This window comes from Marmota marmota, unplaced genomic scaffold, assembly GCF_001458135.2.
Source record: "Marmota marmota marmota unplaced genomic scaffold, marMar, whole genome shotgun sequence".
Lineage (NCBI taxonomy): Eukaryota > Metazoa > Chordata > Mammalia > Rodentia > Sciuridae > Marmota > Marmota marmota.
In genome coordinates, this window is record NW_026000241.1 from 13,800,502 (window position 1) to 13,810,597 (window position 10,096).

At 37.9% G+C, this 10,096-nt stretch overlaps 1 non-coding gene across 1 annotated transcript; it reads right to left on the minus strand.

Annotated features, from left to right (window-relative positions):
* Positions 1–9,088: 9,088 nt before the first annotated feature.
* On the minus strand, positions 9,089–9,190 carry LOC125613847. The gene has a single exon (XR_007344444.1). It is a non-coding gene; the product is annotated as a U6 spliceosomal RNA (small nuclear RNA).
* Between the last annotated feature and the right edge of the window lie 906 nt (positions 9,191–10,096).

The following is a 10,096-nucleotide window of genomic DNA, read 5'->3' on the forward strand; positions in this document are numbered from 1 at the left end:
CCCGAGCCGCGGGCTGGCGCTGCGTTGCCGTCAGTCATCCCGCAGGCCCGGGAGCCGGGCTGGGTGCGCGGTGCTGGAGCGCTGCAAGCCCCGGAGCCCCGGCCTGGACTCGCGGCCCTGGACTCGCAGCCCCCGCTGCAGCGCGCCCCACGATGTCTCTTGAGCTCCCGCCGCAGGGGAGATGGGAGCCTCCCTCCCAGGGCCCGGCCGACCTCCCATTCAAACTCCATCGTGCATCCCCGGAGGTCTGCGTAAAACAGACTGACAGATCCCAGAGTTTCTGTTTCCAAAAGTCTGGGGTGTGACCTGAGAATTTGGCATCTAAGGAGCTGCCTGGGGATGCGGATGCTGCCGGGTCTGGGACCATGGCTTGAGGACCGGTGGCCAGCTTTATTAGGGGCCTGGCATCTAGTGTGGGCTGGCAGTGCGTAAAACGAACGTACCAGAAAACCAGTCTCTCTGCTTATCTGATGTTCCTCATAAGATCCAACACAGCACCTGAACGGATAGGTACCAAATATGGGTTGAAGGCAGGCTCAGCAAATAGGTGAATCAAATAAAGTGGAATCAGAACTGCAATGGGCTTCCCATCAAGTCACACACACCCTGACAGACTGTGGGAGGGGGCTCACTAGGCAGGTACCCAGTTGTCAAACTTGGTTGACTCTCTAGATCAAAGAGGTGGGCTAAATTTTAGTGATTCTTAACCTGTTTTGTATGCCATGGCAGTCTTATGAATACTGTGGACCCCTTCTTAAAATGCTTTGAGTGCTTGAAGTAAAATACATAGGATTACAAAGGAAATCAATTATATAAAAATTAAAAAAACAATATATTGATAACATAGTGTGTGCCTCTGTATTAATGCATTAATTAGCAAGATCTAGTAGCAGGTACAATAGCTATTATAATTTTTAAGAGGTGATGAAAGATATTTTGAGGTGTCTGTAACATCAGAAATGCAATATAAAAGTGTCTGTGACTTCCATTGATACAAAGTGAAAGGTCCTCTTAACACTACTGTGATGTTCCATTATGAATGGAAGGAAACATTAAATTTTCCTTAGAGGTTAGGAAAAAATGAGGTGTAATCTTTTTTTCCCCATCTCATTTTAGAGATACCATCTTGCAGTTTTATCTGTGGACCAAGGATTCTGCAGACCACAGGTTAAGAATACCAGGATTTATGGTCTTTTGTGATTAACAATGATGATAGTTACCATTTATCAAGTTCTTACTATTTGCCTGTTCCAACACTTATATATAATATTATTCCTCTTTATAGCTATTCCCTAAGATAGATTACTCTATAGAGTAATAAAAGATAGAGGCTTTTATAGATTAAATAATTTGCCTAAAAATCAGATTATTAACTCTCAGAAATCTGTATTTTTGGGGCTCCTAGCTCTGATTAAAAAGAAAAAAACTTCCTTTATCCAAACTCAAATATAAAATTCTAGAGCTGGTTCCAAAGCAGGGAGAATCAATATACTTTCATAGGTGTGCCTTATAGCAATTTTTAGTACTTTAATTGTATACTTCAACTTAACACCATAATACTCTTCAGTGATTTTTTTAACACTACAGGAACAGAATAAACAAAATGCATCTGTGTTTCCTCTCTTACCAGATAGATATTCATAACCATATTGTATTACATTGTTTCTCAGAAGGAACCAAGTACAATCTACTGAAGAAAAAGTAACAGAGGAAGAGGAATATATATATATATATATATATATATATATATATATATATATCCAGAAACAGATGTATCAGGAGCCAATCTAACAAAAATCTAAAAAAATAAATCTTTTAAGAGTTCATTGGGGTTCAAAATTGCTCTCACTTTCTCTCACCTCTCTTTTAAATCTTTCCTTCCTCCCCTCTCTCTCCTCTTCTTTCCTCTCCTCTCTTCTTTCTCTTTCCTATTTTTCTGGATAAAGGTCCCAAACAAATAATTGGGCCAAATACAGAACTTTTTTTTTCCAAATTATAGTGAAATATCTCATTTTTATAGAGACAAAACAGTGAAGTGTTTAACAGAACAGAATTTAATGTGGAGGGAAGGGAATGCCTCTCCCCTTTATGATAAGGAGTCCTATTTGTTCCTATTTACAGCATCAGGGAAGGGAAAGATGTACCTAATATGCAAATAAATTATCCAGGTGCAGAGTGTGCTTGCAAAAAGATAAGCTGGGTAGTTCCTGAGTAATTACAGTAATTCAGGACATGCAAATATATGCCATGGACCAATGAAACATAAATAGGTATAATAGAAATGGAACAATTAAGAAAATATGCCTTTAGGCTAAATAGCACTATACATTCCAAACACAGTAATATAATTCACAGGACAAAACCAAGTACAATGTGCTCATTGGATCAATGTTTTTTATCATATCTCAAAGTCAGTTATGTGCTCAAGTAAAGCTATTTCTGAGGTAGAAAAATTACAAACACTCCATTTAAGAATGTGCTTTTATTAATGTTATTAACTTAAGCAAATTATTGAATATTTGTTTTAATTTCCTTGGGAAATAGTGATAAACTACCAAAGAAGACTGGATCAATTTCATAAACAATGGAATAAAGTAGACTAGCATTTCATTTCATGAGCCTTACACTACACTAATGATTAGTAAGCTACTTTTGCAAAGCTAATATTTAAGGTGGCAGGGTAAACTGACAATTAAACCATGTATCTTTAGTTTTGTCTTCTGTTCTGAAGGTTATCAGGTGGTATCCATATACATTTTACTTAAAAAATAAAACATGTAACTTAGATCAAACATATTTTATACTATGCATCTTCTAAAACTCTTCTACTTACTACTCTCATGTAAATTGTTTTAATGTAATTTAAAGTGTTTATTTTTTCTATCAAATAAAAGCATAATAGTGGCCCCTTGCTAACATACATTCAGGTTTCTTCTACCTACAAAGAAATAAGTAATTGTTCTCACAGCAATACAGAAATAATTATTGCCAAACATTTAGGATCCTGTCTGCTCCATCACACGGGGGAGCAGAATAGAAAGAGTGACATAGTAAGGCAGGTCCTGTGAATCAGGGAGAAAGGTCACAACCATAAGGATGTGGGGCTTTCAAGCTGAATAATTAATAAAAAGTTTTACTCTCTCCTGGTGGGATGACTGTCTAAAATATATCCACATTATGATATGATAGAAGCTATACACGAGCATTCTTTTTATCAGTTGATTATCTTTCATTCAGGAAGAATCTGTTCCTCTCCTAGAATAACCCATGTATTGATGTCCAGTCCTAATCCTAGGGTTGGATGAAATTGATTATGATAAGTAGTCAGGTTTTGGCCAATTTCCATGGATCCTGACACTTTGTAGTTCAGTCTTTTGATATTTAGCCTAAAATAAATAGACCTTAACTTGTGTTTGGTCATTATCACCATCAGCATTTGCGATGTTTTAACTCTCACCGTGTGCATACTAAAAGATGTTAACAAGATGCAAAAAAAGTCAAGCATTTGGTCATTTCCTTCCAGGATCACCCGATATTATATAGAAATAAAATACACAAGAAACAAGTTAGCATAATATTTAGAACTTGGAAAAATGACCAATAGAAAGAGGAAAAATGAACATCTCTTAGGTAATCTATAGAGACTAAAGAAATGTACAAATTAATAAACTATCAATTAATGTCATCTCTTTTCTCCATAGAAAGCTATAAGCAATAATGTACTCAGACAGATCATGCTTACTCTTGGAAGCTTATTATTAAATTTTCAGGTAGTTTATAATTAGCTGTGACAAGTGTACCTACACTGTGGGAATCAACAAATAAAATTAAGGGCTTCTCCACCATAAGAAGACTAATTGTTAAACATTTAGCAATGTATTCATGAGTAAAATCCGAATCAGAATATTTGTAAATTGATGATAAAATTCATCAGTTCTTTTTTTAATCCTCAAGCTTGAATCCATGATTGAGGATGTGTATTTAAATAGTCTATGTAAGTTTCATGAAGAATGAGGAGTAATTAAGGCTTTCTTTACTGGGTCAATGATATTTAAATTAAAATTTATGTCCATTAGATACTGTAAGATGAGTTATGATGTTTGCATAGAATGAAAATGTAAATCTCGAACAAGTTTATTTATATCATATTAATATATATGATATAAATATATTAAGATATAAATATTAAAAATAATTATTTTTAATCTAAATAAATATTGCTCATAATTGACTGTGGTAAAGTTTTTGATGTTCATTATGTAATAATGGTAATATGATNTATATATATATATATATATATATATATATATATATATATATATATATATATATATATATTGGCATATATATTGGTACACACACACACACACACACACATATATAATTGATAGTGATGATGCTTTTTTTTGTCTGTTTGCAATGCTATAACAGATTACCTGAGACCAGATAATTTATGAAGAATCAATTTAATGGTTCACAGTTCTGGAGGCTGGAAGTCCAAGTCAAGGAGCTGGTGGGTTTAGAAATTCAGATTCCAAGATGGTGCCTTGAATGCTGCATCCTTCAGAGAGGCAAAAACTCTTCATTCTTACATGGCAAAGGCAGAAGGGCCAAGAAGCAAAAGAGGGCCAAACTTGCTGATTTTTAACAGCATTAATCTAGTCATGAGGATAGACCCCTCATGACCTAAGCACCCCCCATTAGGCCCTGCACCTCAGTGCTGTTGCAATGGGGATAAAGATTCCAAGACATATATTTCTAGGGGACACATTCAAACCATAGCAACGAGGAACATGTTGATGATTAGCATATTATATGTGTAGTATCGAAAGAGTGTTATGTTGTACAGAAACAAAATTTATGCATGTGTTAAAGAGTCAATATTTTTTCTTATTTTCAGAGATCTTGTGAATCTCAATGGAGAGTTAAAACAAGCCAATGTGCAATCATGAATCAAATTGAATAAGAACATTTCGGGGATCTGGGAGGTTGAAGACTTATTGGCGCTAACTCAAGAAATCTGAGGGCATTTCCCTGCAGTAATCACTCTCCAATAGTCAACTTAAACAGAAGGGAATGTTGACATATGGTCATGTCATTCAACTTCTGGTCTCAAGAAAGGAGCAGGGGCGCATTCAAATTTCTTCTTCATTCTCCCTTTCTGCTGTCATGAACTGTGAAGGGTTTAAGATTTTACCCTACTTGCAAGCTACCAAATTAGTCTTCCATGGATGATGATAGAAGACATGACACTCCTGGGTTAGAGACAAAAGACTTTATTACTCATGGCAAAAGCAGTAGCCAGAGATTAGTGTTTGTGCTGTTTTCCCATGTCCCCAACTCCCATGTTATAACATACGTGGAACTAGACGGCTGTTTACAAAGGCTGTGTGTGGATTACATTGCAGGAGAGAAACACAGTGCTTTTGGAATATTTTGTGAGCAGTAACAAGCTTGTCTAGAGGGAGATCATATCTCATCCAGCCAGACTGCTCTCTGCAAACACTGCTCCCTGAGAAACTAAAGCCAGAATTAGACAGGCAGTCCATATAGATAGGTAAATTGAGTCAGGTTGATGAAGGAGGCCAGTTTTGAGTGATTCCAGGAATTTGGAGACTGCCCGCAGAGGGACTGAAATTTCTTCGGAGCCCTTCCTCCACCCTTATCAAGAACCTGCCCCTGCTCTAACCTGTTGCTAAGGTAAACTGTCGCAGGAATTTCCCCTCCCTACAGGGAGCTCTAAGGTTGTTAATTAATGTGTCCTGAGCTGCTCCTGCCCTTCCCCTTTCAGCACACCTGTTTCCCACCTTTTGGCCATCCCACTGAGCAGTCATATACCGCAGGAAGGAGAGAGATAAGGGGAAGAGAGCTGGAGAACAAATGATGATGATTGAAGACATGACACTCCTGGGTTAGAGACACAAGACTTTATTACTCATGGCAAAAAGGAAGCCTAAGGGTGTTCTACAAAAAGGCAGAACTCCCTTGCTATTCAGGATACCAGGATCCTAGCTATGGCCCCTTCTCTCTCCTGGGAGGAGAAGTCGATGTTACCCCTTTTTAAATAAACCCTGGTTTATATGCTCGCCTCAGTGTGCTTCTCTAATGCTCAGACTTCAACATGTGAGGGAGCAGAACTCATCCCCCATAACCGGTGTGACCAAAATGATCAAGATATAAAGTGGTCAAGCCTTGAATTCCTGGCAAACCCAGAACCTGCAGGTACTCTCAGGGCCTATCATGGATTGCCTGTCCCAACAACTGCCTACCCTCCTTTTTTTTTTTTTGTGACAGAGTTGCTAATACAAGTTGGGAGCTTCTAGAACACTAGAGTGGTCATGTTTACTAGTGGACAAGGCTATTGTATCTGGACAGGCAGTGTTTACAAATGCATCTCACTTTTATCTCTTTTTTCTCAAACATCTGGAAGTTCAAGGGAGCTGACCTAGCCCTCATCCTTCTCTCTTTGACCTCTCCTCTATCCTTGAGCTCTCCTGTCTCTTCCTTGCCCTGCCTCCCATAGAGCCGACTGGTCCTGTGAGTTAAGTTGAGGTTAGGGGAGGGATGTGTCCCCAGAGGCTGCCAGTCCTCGACTTTGAGTTGCTGCTCAGCTTTCCTGGTACATAGAGCTTTCAGTCACAAGCTTGGCTTACAAGAGTGGTATTTTTCTTTCCTTGGCCACCGACCCTTGAGAAGTTATCTCCCTTGTGGACTTCTGGGGGACTGGTGGCTTATTATCATGTGTATGGTTTGAGTATACCTATATCCAGTGGCTTATTTATAGTGTAGATATTAAGGGTCTGGGCTTAAGAGTTAGATTTGGCATCATATCCTTGTCCAGCCATTAGTAGCTGTGAGACCTTGATGTTTCTAAGTCACAGTTTGCTGTGACAAGGACATGATAATTCCTACCGCATAGAGTTCTGTAATGATTGCACCAGAAAAATGTATCAAAAGCACTTAGACAGAGCCTGGCACCGGAGATGAAGCATTATTTGTTCAAAGTCTTTTTCCGGGAGTTTCTGTGATGAGAATGCTTGGAAATGACTCTGTTATGAGGTTGAGGCAGTTAATAGAGCATTACACATTCTCCTACACAATATATATGATATTTCTCTTCATTTCCTGTGATCCTGTGCTCTTGCGAAATTTCATCATAGCTGCTCACTTTGGTTCTTTCTGATAGAGTTTTTCTTGGAATGGTGGCAGTCAATTTATGCAACTGATTATATTGCAACAGTTCAGGAGAAATAGATACAAAATAAAAAAAAAACATTTTTCTGCCCCCCAATTTATATAGACTCCCAATGTAGGAAATGACAAGTATGAACAGTGTAATTTGTCTGAGGTGAAATGTCCCACCCATTGCCACTCCCTTCTAATCCCTATGCTCAGGACGGCACGTTTTCCCCCTCTAATGGTTGATTTGTGTGTGATTCAATTAGATCTGACTTTGACATTGTGAGGTCTGTTCTGGGCAGTTTATGCAACTCCTCATTTAAAAAATAAATGTTCTTGGAATCACATCTGTTAAATAAAAGTAAATACAATCTTTCTTTTTGAAATAAGTTTAGGAAAAGTGTTTGACTATTATTAATTGTAGGATTTATTATAAATGAACCTGGGATTTTTGGATTAAGTCTTGACTGTAATCTCAATTGATGTGGAGGCAGAATCTTCACTCCTTTCTTTTGACCACAGAAATAACTCTAATGGAATACTGTAACAATCTGCCCCATAGACAGGCACATATTTCTTTCACATTCAAAAAATGTTAAAACTCCCATCATTTGCTCCATAATGCATTGATAGTGTAGAACTGAAGCAGTTAAAGGATCACTTTAAAAGTGACGTCTTACTCCACAGTTTTTTGGCTCAACAACAACAACAACTAGATTAGGCTTCCTGAGAGAGAATAGGAGGAGATAAATTCCAAAAGGAGACAGAGGGGTTGTTTTCCTCATTATGACTAGTGCCTAAAAGGTCTGTTCATAAAATATGTTCAGAATATATATTTTATTCCAGTTTACATATAGTGAAAAACCTTACAACCATGTAAAGTCCATTTCTTCTCTTTCAACCTTTGTTATTTTATCATACATTTTATTTTTGTACTATCTCATTTTCTTTAAAAAGTCATCCATCTATCTATCTATCTATCTATCTATCTATCTATCTATCTATCATCTATCTATCTACTAGATATCAGGAACCTTGGGATGCTCTACCTCTGAGCTATGTCCCCAGCTCTTTTTATTTTATTTTTTATTTTGAGATAGAGTCTCACTAAGTTGCTGATGGCCTCTCTAAATTGCTACGGCTGGCTTTGAACTTGCGATCTTCCTGCCTCAGACTCCCAACTTGCTGGAATTATAGACATGTACCAATTGTGCCTGGCTTAAAAAAAAAAAAGTCAATTATATTTTAAGAAGGTTTAAATAATAAGAAAAAGGTCTTGGATATTTATCCATATAATTACTACCTCTACTGCTCCTCACTTCTTTGTGTGGGCCCACATTTTCTTCTGTCATTATTTTCCTTCAGCCTGAAGAACTTCTCATCATCTCAGATAACATGTAACATGGGTCTGTTGGTGATCAATTCTTCTAGTTGTCTGTCTAAAGTATCTTTTTTCATCTTCATTTTTGAGTGTTTTTGTTGGGTATAGGATTCTAAGTTGACGAGGTTTTCTTTTCCTTTTTTTTTTTAAGAGCTTTAAAAATGTTGTTCCATTTTCGACTAGCTCCCATTGTTCCCAGCAAGAAATCTACTGTTATATGTTTTCTTTCTTCCCTGACGTAACATCTTTTTCTCTAGCTGCTTTTAAGATTTTCTCATTATCACCAGTTTTGAGTGATATTATCATATTGTGCCTTGGTAGGTATTTTTCTTGTGTTTTAAGTTCAATAACTTGTATCTTTAGGGTTATAATTTTCACCAAATTCTGAAAAAAATATTCATTATGTCTTCCAATACTGTTTCTTCCATCCTATCCTTCCTCTACTGAAAAGACCCCAGTTACAAATTTACTAAAACTGCTTAGAGTTGTACACAGCTGATGCTCTGTTCATTTATTTCCCTCCTCCTCTTTCTTCTCTTCCTACTCCTACACTTCTTGTGTCATCCTGGTGCAGGATGCAGATCTTCTCTATATCATTCTGATTTTAGTATATGTGCTACCACAAAGCACATTACATTTTTTCCTCTCTGTGCATAATGTCTTTGCAATGTATCCACTTGGCTAAGCTGAATTTCAGAGTTTCCTTTCTTGTATGTTTCCAGTTTAAGTGGTACACAAAGGCTATTCTTGTCAAATTTGGAAGAAAAGAAGCACTTTTGTAGCTGACCACACCTCAAGAGCATGAAGCTGTCTCTGAACCTGCAATTTCTTTACCTTCCCTAAATTTTCCTTCATTTATTTAAAATTGGGGAGCTAGATATGTGTTGATAGTTCCATGAAAAAAAGAGCCCCTGATTCTACAGGATACCCTCACACCAAGGTCAGAGGTAACAAGACAGGATGCAGGCTTGAGCCTTTCCTATAGGGGTCCAGCTTATGCTTCCAGGGGTCCAGCTTGCTTCTGATTTTTTCTTCCTGAGTCTCCTTTACTGACTTCTTCCCTTGTGGACTATGCATCAGGCACAGAGATGCTTCTCCCCAGAAGGTGCTTATCCGGCCCTCACAACTACGCAGGGCAGCTCCCTGTAACAAATTCCTTTCTACATGTAAGTGTGTGTGTGTGTGTGTGTGTGTGTGTGTGTGTTCAACTAGATGGTGCACCCAGAGAAGCAGGATGACTAAGAGTTATTTGCAGGCCTGTGTGTGTTTTGTGTACTATTCCCTTTTAACATTCAGGAAGCTCTTTTCTAGACTTCACATAGATTCCTTACACTTGTGTGCTAATCAGAATTCTATTGAACCTTGAGGAGGACCCAAGAACTTTGCCCCTCTCTGTTGATGCTCTCTCTTCTCAAATATTCTGTCTCCAGGTTCTAACTACCCTGCTATCCTTGGACTCTCCATGTTTTCTATAGAACTTCAGGAGTCTTCTGGGCTTTGCTAGGGTCCAGATAGGATTTCTTTCTTTCTTTTTGG